At 35.0% G+C, this 16,018-nt stretch overlaps 1 protein-coding gene across 1 annotated transcript in view; it reads right to left on the bottom strand.

Moving 5' to 3' along the window:
- Positions 1 to 16,018, bottom strand: part of shank3a (SH3 and multiple ankyrin repeat domains 3a) — a 385,335-nt gene that overhangs the window by 347,716 nt on the left and 21,601 nt on the right. The window contains exon 2 of the mRNA XM_066724020.1: positions 8,544 to 8,597. The gene's annotated coding sequence lies outside the window, so the exon portion shown is untranslated. The remainder of the gene's footprint in view (positions 1 to 8,543; positions 8,598 to 16,018) is intronic.

Here is a 16,018-nt window from a genome sequence, read left to right as displayed (position 1 = left end):
GTATATGACTTTGTATTGTCTAATCTGATTTTAGTATGTTTTTATAGCAGTGGTTTCTGGATGTTAACTAGATAATGTTTAATTAAACAATACAGCAATTATTAATAGTTACAATTATGACTATTGTTGTGTTTAGCTGGATTTATTCAAATTTTCTGCCCATAAAATACATGGGTAGACAGATGAAGATAGGAGGTATAATGTGATCACTGTTTCAGGATGTAAGCTTAGGTGTAAGCTTGATTGTGTTATGATAACTGTGGGGGGAAGGGTCTATTGCACATGTCCTACCTAATTACGGAAACTTACTTTGACACCTTGACGGAAAATTTACCACGGAGATCTCAACATTGGTCCAAGAGAATCTAAAATAATATATTACTAAGTGCTGTATATCCTTAAAAGGCACATTTTATGCTCCAAGTGTTTAAATCATATATCAAATGTCCTTGGTGTTATTAATTTTGTATTGTATAACAGTAGCTTTCATTGTAGTTTATTTATAATTAAAACATTAAAATTACTATTTTTTAATAAATGTTCAGTTTTAAATCAAGTGTTGTGTTTCTTTGCTTTCATTTTTTATTCTCCCTTTTTTACAACAGGTTCCACATTAATACCAAGAGATAAAGTTTGCCCAAGTTTCAATATATTTCAGCAAAAATTCCATAATGTATTGTAAGATACCACTGATCACTAAACAAGCTGCATACATTTATCCACACTACTGAATAATAATACCAAAATAAAACATGCATTTTTGAAATATACATCTATTTTTCACTTCACACAAAAAAAAGCAGTAAAGGCTTTTGTCTTTAGCTGTTGAAGTATTCCGTTATAAACTCTTGGGAACATGACAATCAAGTCCAAACTACACTGATAGTTCTATGGGAAATATTTAAAGACAGGAATGTGGAGTCAGACAGAAATGTGTACAAAAAATAAATAAAAAATTGAAAAATCACTCAGGTGAAAGAAAGTCTTAAATTGCCCAAACATCAATATTTTTCAACACAACCTTCAGAATGTACTATAAGGTACCTAAGGTTACTAAATAAGTCCTTTATCTAATTTCAAATATGTGGACAAATTTTAAAAAAATCACTGTTAAAACAAACAGAAAAAAGTAAATAAATGAATGTGAAGTACAGCACAATGTTCCCCAGGGTGTTCTGAAAAAGTTGCAAAGTCCTACTGTGAACAAATAGATTTACAGTGAGATTTCTTAAAGCAAGGGAGTCAAAAATGGTCAAAATGGGCCCGGTGCTGGGAGTCCATCTCTCTGTGCCTTTGTTTGTTGTTATGTAATAGCCTATGCTTGCATTTGCATGAACAGTTATATACAATCATTTGATATCTGACAATTAAATATAAGGCACACATGATGGTAAATGTCACAGCCTAGACTGGACAGGTATAAGTTTTGTTTAAATCATGACATAACAGAACATCACAAACTATTATGTTACCAGGAGTCCAGGATTCTTTAAACATAAATAAATTACAAAAAAGGGAATTATAGAAGTATACTTTGTTTACATGATCAATTTCGACAACTATTTTTAACCTCAGAAATACTCCATTTCCTGTTATGCAACATACAATAAAGGAAAAAAACGTAATAAAACAGGGAGTCATTCATCAATCTACTCCATAATACAGGAAATGAAGAGTTCATAATCTCATTAAAGCAAGATAAAAATGTGTTTCAATATAGAAACGGTGTCTTTGGCATGGTAACAAAACGCAAATTTGAAGTGAACCAAAACGTTTTGATTGTACTGGTTAAGACTATTAATGTCTTCACCAAAAACATAATTGTGGCAGTGGTGGTATACAAACAAGAAGTGGCATTTCCACCAAAACTCTATAAGATGGATTGAAGCCAGTGTCAAATCTGAATCTATAATCCTGTGTCTGAAACATGTTCAAATATAGTTGGGTGAACAATGAAGCATCTCCCACATAAACTATGTATGTATTAATATATTAAGGCTTTACCAAAGCACCCAGAATGCAAAATATTACTTTATAGTATGTTGAGAAGTTGTAACACAAGCCAAACAAACAGGAAACATTCTGACATTTACCCAGGGGTGTTACTAGGAATACATTTTTACTGCAGCAATTTCGTGGCTAATTTAATATCCCAGGTATTACCTGTGCATACGACAACGGAGACTACTGTCACATTATAAGCTTGGAGTCTACGGAAGTAAACTTAAAATCAACATTAATTTGTAGCCACAACTTCAATTGCTAAGCACTTGCCAATAACCTGATTTTTGTTTGTTTGTTTGTGTTTGTTTCTGGCAAGCAAACGCATGAAGAAGGCAAACGGTAACCTGGGGCGAGATGAAAAAAAAAAAACGGGGTATTTTTATGCATTGTGACGCATAATAAAAATAAAGTGGATGTGTGTTACTGTGCTACAGTCATTTTATGAAGATTATTAAGCCGTAGTCCGAAATACTTTTGAGTACAAGAATAAAACAAGTTCACAACATTTCATTCTGTTTCGTAGAGATTGTTTCAACAATGGAATCAAATTATATTACTGCTTATCTCTTAATGGGTTACTTAAATGTAACAATTCCAATGCTTATATAAAAACAATTTAAGATATATACTTAAATTATATATATATATATATATATATATATATATATATATATATACACACATACATACATACACATACATACACATATATATATATACATACATATATACATATATACATACATATATACATATACATATACATATATATACATATATATATACATATACATATATATACATATACATATATATATATATATATATATATATATACACACACACACACACACACACACATATATATATATATATATATATATATATATATATATATATATATATATATATACACACATACACTCACCTAAAGGATTATTAGGAACACCATACTAATACTGTGTTTGACCCCCTTTCGCCTTCAGAACTGCCTTAATTCTACGTGGCATTGATTCAACAAGGTGCTGAAAGCATTCTTTAGAAATGTTGGCCCATATTGATAGGATAGCATCTTGCAGTTGATGGAGATTTGTGGGATGCACATCCAGGGCACGAAGCTCCCGTTCCACCACATCCCAAAGATGCTCTATTGGGTTGAGATCTGGTGACTGTGGGGGCCAGTTTAGTACAGTGACCTCATTGTCATGTTCAAGAAACCAATTTGAAATGATTCGACCTTTGTGACATGGTTCATTATCCTGCTGGAAGTAGCCATCAGAGGATGGGTACATGGTGGTCATAAAGGGATGGACATGGTCAGAAACAATGCTCAGGTAGGCCGTGGCATTTAATCGATGCCCAATTGGCACTAAGGGGCCTAAAGTGTGCCAAGAAAACATCCCCCACACCATTACACCACCACCACCAGCCTGCACAGTGGTAACAAGGCATGATGGATCCATGTTCTCATTCTGTTTACGCCAAATTCTGACTCTACCATCTGAATGTCTCAACAGAAATCGAGACTCATCAGACCAGGCAACATTTTTCCAGTCTTCAACTGTCCAATTTTGGTGAGCTTGTGCAAATTGTAGCCTCTTTTTCCAATTTGTAGTGGAGATGAGTGGTACCCGGTGGGGTCTTCTGCTGTTGTAGCCCATCCGCCTCAAGGTTGTACGTGTTGTGGCTTCACAAATGCTTTGCTGCATACCTCGGTTGTAACGAGTGGTTATTTCAGTCAAAGTTGCTCTTCAATCAGCTTGAATCAGTCGGCCCATTCTCCTCTGACCTCTAGCATCAACAAGGCATTTTCGCCCACAGGACTGCCGCATACTGGATGTTTTTCCCTTTTCACACCATTCTTTGTAAACCCTAGAAATGGTTGTGCGTGAAAATCCCAGTAACTGAGCAGATTGTGAAATACTCAGACCGGCCCGTCTGGCTCCAACAACCATGCCACGCTCAAAATTGCTTAAATCACCTTTCTTTCCCATTCAGACATTCAGTTTGGAGTTCAGGAGATTGTCTTGACCAGGACCACACCCCTAAATGCATTGAAGCAACTGCCATGTGATTGGTTGGTTAGATAATTGCATTAATGAGAAATTGAACAGGTGTCTTAATAATCCTTTAGGTGAGTGTATATATATATATATATATATATATATATATATATATATTCAATACTACCCAATTGATAATCATAAAGTACAATCCTGCTATCTGCATATAGCACTTTGCATTTGTCAGCATTAAATTTAATTTGTCAGGGTATGTGCAGTCTTGTATGGCGTCTGAGGCTTTTTTCTGTAATTTTCTACAGAGTCTGATAGCTCTTCTCTTCCACAAAAGGAATGTGTATACTTTGTTACCACACGTACAATCCAGTCACACATGCACATTCAATACAATTCAATATTTGCATTGGTAAAGACATTTATGAGTGAAAAAGTACCACAGCAAGCAGTACATGCAGACTGAAAGAACTAAAGAATGAATTGAAGCATTGTACAGTAGTGGTTAGGGCTATAGACTCATAACTGGAAGGCTGTGGGTTCAAATCCTGGGTGGGACAATGCTGTTGTACCCTTGAGCAAGGTACTTCAGTTACAGCTGTTAAATGGGTTAAGAGTGTCTGCTAAATGACTAATAATGTAATGTAAATACAGCTATTCTATAGAGCTATAGATACTATAATAATTTGTCCATAACTCAAATGAATGTGCCTAATATTATTAGATTAATTCACAAATAACCCTTAATTGTCTTGTCAGTTAATACTATATTGTAGTTTACAAAGACATTTCAATAGTGATACATGAAATACATGTCAGTATAATATATTGCTTATTTGACAAATGTATAAATTGACACCTCCCCCCCAAAAAACTCAGATGAGTTTAACAGAAATATAGTGATAAGATAGTGATAAGATAGTGATAATATAATACAAATAAAATTTGATATTATGTAGGTTAAATTCTCTTATCATTTGAATTGCTTCTGGCCAAGCGCTGCTTACCTAGCTTACTGTGGCCGCTTGCCACTGCTATATAATGCAGAATATAATTATAATATCAGTAGGCTCATGGCCATTAATACTGGTGGATTTTGAAGCAACTGCCATGTGATTGGTTGGTTAGATAATTGCATTAATGAGAAATTGAACAGGTGTTCCTAATAATCCTTTAGGTGAGTGTATACACACACATACACACTATACTTTCAAAATCTGTACTATAACCAATTTCTACAGGGATAAATCTGAGAAAAGCAATCGGACCTAATTATGGGGAATGTGTGTCAGTATGTATGCGCAAATTGTGAAGCACACTTCTTCTTGAAAGCCAACCATAACAGTTAATGTATGAATAAACAAAATGCATGAAATATCCTTCAAACGCCTTTTTGCAAATCTGCATCCAATTACAACACATCCTTTTATTTAATTTCAGTTTATTCTGATGAAACCTCTATTTTCAATTGCAAAGAAAAGTTATAGCAAAGAAGGTTATATTACTAGAAAAATCACAATGCACTATATCCCTTCTCAGCTGCTTCATCTCTCATCACTACATAAGGTGGAGCTTTAACTGTGAAGTATTCAAGAGGCACTACTCCAGCCCTGTAAAATCATTGCACTCCCCGTTGTGTTCAGTACATCCCAAGGTTTCTAAATTAAAAGTCAGTTCCAATACAGAGCAGCACCAGTTGCATAACACTGTACATCTCTCAAGGTACAGATATTATCATTTTCACCGAGGATAGGCCAATGGTTTGAATGCATAATTAAAGCAATTATATTTAAGCCTAGCTTCACATGCATAAATGAAACCTGAAGTTTCCCTCTTTAGAAAGATGCAATAACAAATGCATAACAATAATTGAACGTGCTACAGATCACACAAGCTGCCCTACTCCTATTCTACAAATGCTCAGGTACTGTTCTACATAAACTATTTAAAGGCAAAAAGCATTTAAAACACCCATCACATTATCTTAAAATAATGGATTCCTTAGACTTTGAAATAATATACTGTCTCCATTTAAATGTACATATTTCATTTTTTATGCAGCCGGAGTAGCCGTGACTAAGCTGCTTATTATTCGACTAATAAAATCATTTCCTGCAATAACTCTTCAGTGGGAGGCTCTACATTTGATCTTTTCCAGGTCTGGAGAAAATCAACCGCTCAAGGCTTAAGACAGGTGGATAAAGGTAATTAGGATGATTGTATTATGGTTTCCTTCATTCCCTTTTCCCACCATATGTTAATTTCCATCTTTTTTCACATTTGAAAAATAGTCAGAGTTCAGGCCAGAATACCTTACATTACTGGTAACACCAGCCAGAATCAAAGCATGCATGAGATTAAAAAACACTACTTCACACACATTTGCATTCCAGAAACAATCTTTAAAACATTAAGAGGAGATGGCCATTGTAAAACTGCACAATTACAAAACAGGCTACACCCTCCAGAACTTTACTGTTTCAATTGTATTTATTTTCCCTTTATGCACTGGAACATCAAAGCTTAAAAAGAGCTCATTGTCAATGTTTTCATCAATTGGAATCTGGAAATTAAATGATTAAACCATTTACATTTTCAATTATTTGTAATTCCTTAAATAATTTCCCCTGCAAACAAGTGCGCTCCAGTGGCGATTGTGAGGAATGCTTTAGATTAAACATAATGGTCCAATTGTCTTTTAATTTAGTTTATAACTGAAGATTGGCGTGTGGCTGTCTCTCAGCAAGATCACGACATGCACTTTTAATCAATCTGCTTCCTATGCAAAACAGGTTTGTTTTTGCTGCATACAACAGCAGGCTAAGACAAGCTAAGACAAAGCATGGTGTGTGTAATTCAGTTAAACAAAGCTCCTACATCAATTTAGGAAATGTTGCTTCCTCAATTTATATTTTGTCCAATAAACACATTTAAATATGAAAGATAAACCTTTGGAAATTAGGCAGATTTGAGTGCACAATAGCAGGCAACACATGATTGGCACTGCATAAATTATAATTGTACTAATCATAACAATAAGTACAAAATTAATCCTTTTCATTATGGTTATTGCTATGCTTGTGCAGACAATTGGTTTTACCTCTTGCTGATACCACTGTAGATTGACAGTCGACACCCCAGATTGACTGTGACAGACAGCCAACCACCCGTTTCTCAACTTACCCAGCTTTTACACTACAAAGGAACAGCGCCTTCCTTATAAGACAATGTCTCAGATGCAGAACAGTAGTGTGCCATGACTTGTAAACAAGCAATGTACATAAGATGAGAAACGACTTATTTCACAAACCTTTCATGACAACAATCCTGATAAAGGAGAGCAAAACGACTTTTGAAATTCTTAGACCGAACGAGAAAAGAAAAGGAAAATAAATCACGGCAGGTTCGCCGGACCTACAACTCAACTTGACTCCCAATGAATGCGGTTCTTTCTGCTCTATATATTACTATGTGAGACCAAGCGCTTCACAACTGGGTCCATGAAAAATAAAATGAGTCAGAGGACGAAGCAGGTCACCATTCGGCTCAGATCTTCCAGGGAGCGCTGAACAAGAGGATAATAAATGTTACCTTGAATACTTTAATCTGTTTTATGCTGATTTGTATAGCTAACTGTTTAGTGTAATATCAGTATGGCGCCTGCATTTTGATTAGAAAGACCAATGTCACCTTATACTCCCATAAGGCCGGCAGCAATGTATTACAGAGCTATTAAAGGTAGTGCTTCAGTGTGTATTTCGATGTTGCGTGCATTTGAAGTGGAATTCACTCACTAGACACCTGTGTTGTTTCCACCTTCACAAATTCCATAATTATTAATCAGCTTCTTTTAAGATTAGAACAGAGGTTTTTCTTGAATGGTTTGTTAAAATATGGAATTTGTCTTAATGGCGTTTTTGGCCTTCACCAATAACCTGGACAACAAACTACTGAGTTTGGAGTGAGCAAAGTTTACTCTGGCAAATCTGGTAGTATGGATCTCTGTTGGCAATGAAAGTTGATGTTGGCAGTGATCAATGAGGACAAAGTAATTTCCTTTCCTATCAGTGAGTCATGATGCATCACTGATTATCTGATTACTAATTAATGGATACAAGTGACTTTAACCACAGGCCGAGCAATCTTGTGATTGGGGCTGGAAATCTACTGCTCATTAGCATGATGCTGGCATGTATAACAGATGAGATGAATTCATATCACTAAATATTTGCAGAAATAATAAAGTAATGTTAATTCATAAGCCAGAAGGTTCAAACAAGATGAATTAAATGTCTTAATTATGATGATCTCTGCTATAAATAGAAGCCCTCTTAAATATATAACCGGATACTTTTATGAAGTCAGATAAAGCATTTCATCATGTGATCCTTGATGCAAGCTTTCCACACATAAAAACACCAGCTGTCAACACACACAGTGAGGTATCATAAATGCAGCATTTAAAAAATAATATATTTTTTTAAATGTAGAAATTGATGAAAAGCTACATTTCATGCATCTTACCTTAACAAATAGAGAAGATTGTTCTACAATTCAATTGTCCTTTTTCTTTTAAACCTGAAATGGAAACGTACACAAAACAGTTGGTTTCAGTGATTCAAAGTAGACTTATTATTCATGATGTATATTTACAGTGAAAAAATTGTAGTAAATATCAAGTAATAGTATGCTATTCAGTAATATTTATATAGAGACACTTTACATTATGATGTATAGCCTTGAAAACAAAGAACTGATACTGTCAATGATGCTCAACCAAAAACCAATTACTGTATCTGCAAAGCCACTTTTCCTAAGCTCTCCTAGCTGTAACTCTTAATTATTCTACACTTCAAAAAAACACAAACTATAAATGCAGATGATTATGTATAGACGTTAGAAAGAGGCACACCAAACCAACTGAGACTCATTTATGCCCTGTATAAAAGCACTCTTGCAGCCTAAATTGAGTCTGGAAAACACACTGAACTCCAGAGTGAAGCCTGTTTGTGTTGTTGAGGAAGGTGCACCGCAGGGAGCCGCCACTCAGCATCCACCCCCTTAGTAGGCTGGGAAAATCACAGCTGCTGAAAGGTGCTGTTCTGCACAACACAGGTTTTCAAAGTAATCCAAACGCATTGAGATGAGCACGAAAACACATCCTGCACTGACTAAGCAGCAGCACTGTGGGGTTTGTTTTGGTTTGTTTTGCTTTCTTGAAGAGCAATTTAAAAAACAGTGGAATTTCTGCACACAAGACGTAGAAATCATTTGCAACATGTCATGAAGCGCCACAGATTAAGATACCCCATATATATTAAATATCATATAATCATCATGGGTCAAACCACACACACACACACACACACACACACACACACACAAACAGAAAAGCGGATTCTCTGTTGAATGCCATCTCAGCTCTGCCACAATTAAACAAGTATGATTCAAATATTGCCTTTAAAAAGAGGATTGGAGATTTAAATACAAAAATCGAACACTTTCCATTGGATACCTACCTTGCATAATCTGCTTGAGTCAAAAAAATAAATTAAAAAAAGTAGCAACTGATTCTTGTAACCAAATAACTGAATATTTATTGTGGAGAAAGATAATACATTGTAATATAAGAGTATGTAATCAACTTCTAATTTTGCCCCTGAATGAGATCAATTCAATAATTTGAGAGTAATCAGAAATGTTAGGAATTTAAACTTTAGGGAGATTTGGAGAGAGATTTGAAAATGTATATTATCCATATGAATACAGTACGAGTAGTAGTAGTTGTAGTATTAAAACAATAATTCAGTTAAGTGTTTATTTGAGATGCGTATCATTAACAGGAGGCAGTTGAGAAGGTACTTCATTGTAAACCTTGACAGTCAGGTAAATTATAATTCAAGGTGCCGACAACATTACCAGATGATGAAGTACAAACCCCTCCTCTGTGCAGCCCAAGGTGGCTCTGAAACGTAAACTAACACTGACTGATGATGATGCATTAGTTATGTAATTACCTAGAATCTCACTGCAATTTCTTCCACCTGGCATTCTATTAGCTGTGTCATTATTTTAAAATTACACTAAATCATGAATTTCAACAAAAAATATTTCCAGTGCGGCTGCATTCCATTAATATTACTTACTTTTGTGATACTGGAATTATAACATGAAATAAGAGAAATAGGTAGGTGACTAATGCTGTTCAGTTCTGAAGTAATTGGGCAGTTTATAAAATGCAGTTTAATGTACATGACCCTAATGATGTCTGATAAAGCACCCTAAGCAAACCGCAGGAGTCCCTGAAACGTTCCTGAAAGCAGCAGTACTTGTGTTGACCGCAGCACTTTCTAGTATGAAATATTGATGTACTTTACCTTTTCCTCCTCAAAAAGTTCGGAATACCATTTGTGTGGAGTGAGATGAAGTTGAGCTTATATATTTTGAAAATGTTATTTAAAGCATGCTTTGATGTGCCAATAAAATCCTCCTAAGATTATTCTTATAACAGTAATTCTTTATTTTATTTTTTTCATAAGGAAAAACCTAAATGGGGAAAACAAATGACAGGGCACTGTTGTCAACAATAAAAAAATAATAAAAGGATTGTTTGAGGAGTTATTTGCAATGCATGAGAAAAAGCTATTGCCTACAAGGCCTGCTAAAGAAATTTCAAGCTTTCTAAATCTCATTAATGGATTATTTACCGTGGCATTAATCAAAACGGCACCTCGAGTCACCACCTCTGCTCAGACTTTGCCTAAACACTGTTCTGTTTTGCTTTCCTTTACAAACTTAAACAAAATTATTATAATCATCTCAGGGCAGGGTGAGAAACATAGGGACTAGACTTGCTTTAGTTTTCCAAACAAAACTTAAAATTTCCTTCACAACAATGGGTAATTAAGATTACTGAAGTTGATACAGAAACTAAAGTGTCTGATAGTGCAGTAGTGAACACGTACGGCCACAAGATACAATGAACACAACCTTCCATTTGCCACAATATTCACAGACATTTTTGGCTTATCCAGTGCTGCAGAAATTATTAAATCTGATATTAAAGCTTACTTACGGTTATCATTTGGGTTTTAGATTTTCTTACAAAAACTGTACAATCACAAATATCTGAAAAACTGAGCACTTACAAAAGGTGTGTACACAGTATAGGTAGATATTGGACAGAAAGATTAATAATTCAGGGATGTATATGAGAGTTTATATCATGGTTAGTTGAAGATGCTCACAAAATGCTGATAAAGACCCAGATGACTGTGAAACAATGAAAACAGGTACCAAACAGTTCTGTTTATAATAAGAAGAATCAGGCTCCATGCGGTTTACAACTTCAAATATTTACATAAATTAAAATCGCAGTCTGAATAGGAAGGAAATCGAAAACGGTTGGAATTACTATTCTAATATGCGGCCCAGAGTCACACATTTCAACTGATAAATCAGTTTGCTTTCAACTGTACCATATAAGAATATAACCATCTGAAAGAACCTTCAAAAACAAACAAAATGCCATGTAATTGATAAAGTCTCACACAGTACATTCTGTGCTTTCATTAGAGCAGATCTGTATAAATAAACACTGTTGGCTTTAATATTCCAAATATTTAAAGGCTGTAAACAATAATTATTTTGACTTCTAAGTGACACGGGGACCTGTGGGTTAGACTCACACTGTGAATCCTGATGTGGAAATCAGCGTTTGCATGAGAACAACTTAAAACTCATCTGAAAAAGGAATGCTGATGGCAAATTGTAAAATTGTAAAATTGACGTTTTTGTGGAATATACGGTGACTGAGGAAATAATCTGCCATCTTCCACAGCAAACCTGAACTTAATTCCAGCTGACAACTGCCAAATACAATAGACAGAACTGTTATCTATAACGTATAAAACAACTATTAAAAGCAGATCATTTTCTCATTATCCAATAGTTGTTACTTCTAATAATGTTGCATCAAAGGATTAGATGTCTTGGTATGTCTGTGTCGAGATCACCTATATGATGCGGTGGTGTACAAATGGACTTGGTTAGATACAAATAAAGACAAAATAATGATCAATGATGCTGTAACAGGTTAAAAGAAATCTAATATAAGTGTCTCTCAATCCATTTTGACTATAAACTAGAAGACTCTTACCAATAGGTTATTCTGGCTATGTTTGGGTAACCTCAGTTGTAAAGGAATATTCTCTGACTGGACGTTTTAGTTACCTGATGTATTTCTAGTCAGTGGGTATATTTCTATGATCTTTCCCATCACAGTAATTCTGTTCCAGACACATGTACATTAATAACAAAGCTTACAGTACATAAGTGAGCGCAATATAAAATTACAGTGAGAAACAGTCTGGATTTTCAGTATTACTAAAGCAAATAAACAGGAGAGGACTATTTCAATGTCATGTTACTCAGGATAAAATGCTGCAGAATGTTCCAGAAGGTATAATCCCCAATGGAGGGGTGTAAATAGCAGTCAGGAGTATAGTACATAACTTGCTCTAGCCTGGCAAACAGGCGGGGAGGATAATTATAGCAGGAACAGGATGTAAAGTACAGCCTGGCAAAAATCACAAATTACATTACAAACACTTAGCTGAGAATACACCAGAATGTAAAGTACCAACATAAGGGCGATAAAGAGAGGGACATTGCAAAGTGCCACAGATTTCAGAATCCAATGAGAAAGGGAAGCTGTGGTGAACTAATGTCTCCTTCATGGCTAAAATGTGACTTTACTTCACCTGCTGTTATAGCTGTGCTTTGCCAAAACCACAATTAGGTCTTGCCTCATGTTTAAAACATCTTGACACTTAGTGTAGCATTTCACAACCCACCCTGCTCAGAATCATGGTGCTCCATTCAGCCAGTCAGTCTCTTTACACACAGAAACTGGCAAGGCACGATTTAATGAGATGGTATGTGAAGGGAAGGCTTAGCCATTAATATTCTGAGCCTACAGCTAGGGAGACTGCATTTTCAGCAAAAAGACTTATTAATATAACCTAATTTTGTCTTAGTGAATATAAAAAAACCTGCCCTTCCATGTGCCCCACATTGCCTATGCATCTGTAACCCACCAACCTGCTCTAGAACTGCCTAGTGCTGCTCAAATTGATAATTTTGCATAACTGTTCATACAAAGGTCAGTGTAAGACAAATTAAGTAAAGCCTTCAACATACCAAAATAAATAAAACTGAAGGAGGAATTTCTCTCAAAAGGCTATTTAACCTCCAGCTCCAAGTTCTTTCACACAGTAGTGCATTTCAAATACGGTTTATATATGTAAGGTAATGGTGAAATACTGTATACTAGGCATTTTTAAGTTATTATTGGCAAAATTTGATGCATTCATGGTTTATTCTCTTAATGAGTCCTACAGAACAGAGCCAATGCATTTGTACATTGCTCGCCTGAGTGTGAGTTTGCACAAATGCAAACAAATTGGCACTTGTACTTAAACTACTATATTTAGTAGACCACTAATTAAATGCACTTTATATAAACTATGGCTGAGATTGTGTGTCACATGGGGTGAAAGACTATCTAACACTGGAAAACACTGACAGGTTTGCACTTACGCCTTCCGACAATATGATCATGTTCAGGCTTTTGGTGATTTTAGACAACAATTCTGTGCTCTATAAAAGTGGAAAGCTTATGTTTAGATAATTCCATAGGTTACTACAATGTGATATGAAAAAATAGAGAGCTGGAGCAAGAAAACAGACCAGACACTGCAATTAAAAAAACATCACAGCTAAACTAATATATAGCAATTTAGGCATAAATAATATAAATCAGTGGAGTACCCTGAAGTGAAATCCACAGACAGCATGTAGAAAATTGAATGAGGTCTGAAATATCTTGATATGCCTTTTCAAATAAAAGCCCCCAGCACATTTAATTTGGGATTCAGGAAACAGTCACTATCTTTATATGCCAATAGTATTCCTGGAGTACTCAGAATAACATGTATTCTGAATAGCTATTCCATTTCATAAGGGGATGTTCCTCATAAATCCTTTAATATTCAAGATAGCAGTATCCAAACATGCGATACGGTGAACTTCCTTATCATTAAGATACTATCTGAATACTAGTCCTTTCAGATAAGTTAATTGGAATACTCTCCTAATGTGTGAAGTGGATCCCAGTAACCCGGACCAAGGTTTCACACATGCTGTCAAGTGAAAGGGAATTGGAAACTAAATATACCTTTTTATTGATCTCAGTTTTTGTGCTTTAATGAGCAACTTTTAAATCTAATATAGAAACAAGAACACTTACACACACATTTTAGTTTATTGAGTGGCTGCCGAACAAACTGAAACTCACCATACAGAGATTATTAAAATTATGAATGTTGCTATAATACAGCATTTTATTAAGATCCTTATAACTCACAATTACTCATACTCGGCAAGACAACATGGACCTGCACTCCATATTTTCTGGCCCATGCCCCCAGGCCACAAAGCAATCTTCCATTGTTACTGTCAAAAGAAGAAAATGTGCTATAACCAGCCAGTATTTACAGTCGATTCACCGCGGTCATCACGAAACAGAACCGTAACACAGGTTTTGGTTTGTGTACAAGCTGGTTTGTGGTGGTCAAGGCAAGTGATGCTGATGTGCTGTCAGTTCTGCAAATACTTTCCACATTGATTATTCTACACAGCAGATTGCTTTTGTGGGCTATACATTGTAATTGCTCTGTGCATGTGCAAATTCAGTCTTGCACTGTGAAAGAAACATTATGTAAATGTGGGATACATATAGAACAGCTATTCCTATAAGCATGATTTTTTCAGTACTGCATCTGTAAATCACAAGAAAGTCCAGTCTGAACAAGGTAAATTAGGGTAAACCAAGACTGTCTTCCTAGTTCAGTTACTCAACTTATTTACAGCATAGCTCAATTAATGAACGCACACACACGCACCTCTGCTAACCCTTTACTTCAAAATTCATAGTGACTGTCATAAAGCCCGGGATACAAAATGAATAGACAGACATTCAACTCAGTTCAATACAAATTATAATGTAGTATTTACACAAATCATTGTAAACAATCACAAGGGTTTAAATTGAACTATTTTGATGGTAACAGAAACAAAACAAAAACGCATGCCCAAAGGTTATCAGAGTCTCATAGAAGAGTGCAATGGTGGCATTAATGGGAAAAACGAAGTACTTCATAAAGTCATAAGTAAATCTCTTGCATTTTCTAACTGCGCTGTTCAGTGCATGGATCTGACCCAAAATCATCTTGTTCCTATTTTTTTTTTTTTTTTTTTACATCTTTATCAAACTTCACACTGGACTTCAACACCACTGCACTTGAGCAGCTCCAAGAAACACTGATTCTGAAGAGCTGACATTATCTAAAAGGTTAAAGTTAGAGCTGATATATATTTGATGAATACTTACAAAATAACACTAAGCTTTTTTCCAATTTACTAGACAAAAGCTGTTACGTTTAGATTTGTTTGAAAAACAGTATTATTTTCTCTGGAATATAATCACTTTAACAGCTTTGTAGGAGACAAAACTATCTCAGGTGCTGTTTATTAGACAAGTGAAAGAAAACAGAAGCAAAATGTGGGTTAAAATATAATCATTTTCTTTTTGCGAAAATACTGCAAAGCAGAAATAGTTTACAGTATTATGGTGTAAAGAGCAGAGTAGAATTAATGGTTTATTATATTAAAAGAAATTAAATCAATAACATAAGAGCATAGGAGGTCACTAAATTAATTAAATTATGTAGTCAAAGTGAATCCAGTTTCTATGATCTTAAATGTTAATAAAAACAGACTAACATAATTCATAAAAACATAAAATAATTGAGACATTTCTGAAACTGGTGTGAATATTTCAATCACAAAGAACCACTGAACCTAACTAACAGTTATAGTAGTAGTGATATTTAAAGAACCACTTCCATCATCAAAATGCTGTAGATAAAACAGAACAT

This window comes from Amia ocellicauda, chromosome 15, assembly GCF_036373705.1.
Source record: "Amia ocellicauda isolate fAmiCal2 chromosome 15, fAmiCal2.hap1, whole genome shotgun sequence".
NCBI classification, from domain to species: Eukaryota; Metazoa; Chordata; class Actinopteri; order Amiiformes; family Amiidae; genus Amia; species Amia ocellicauda.
This window is presented reverse-complemented; position numbering and strand designations above follow the sequence as displayed.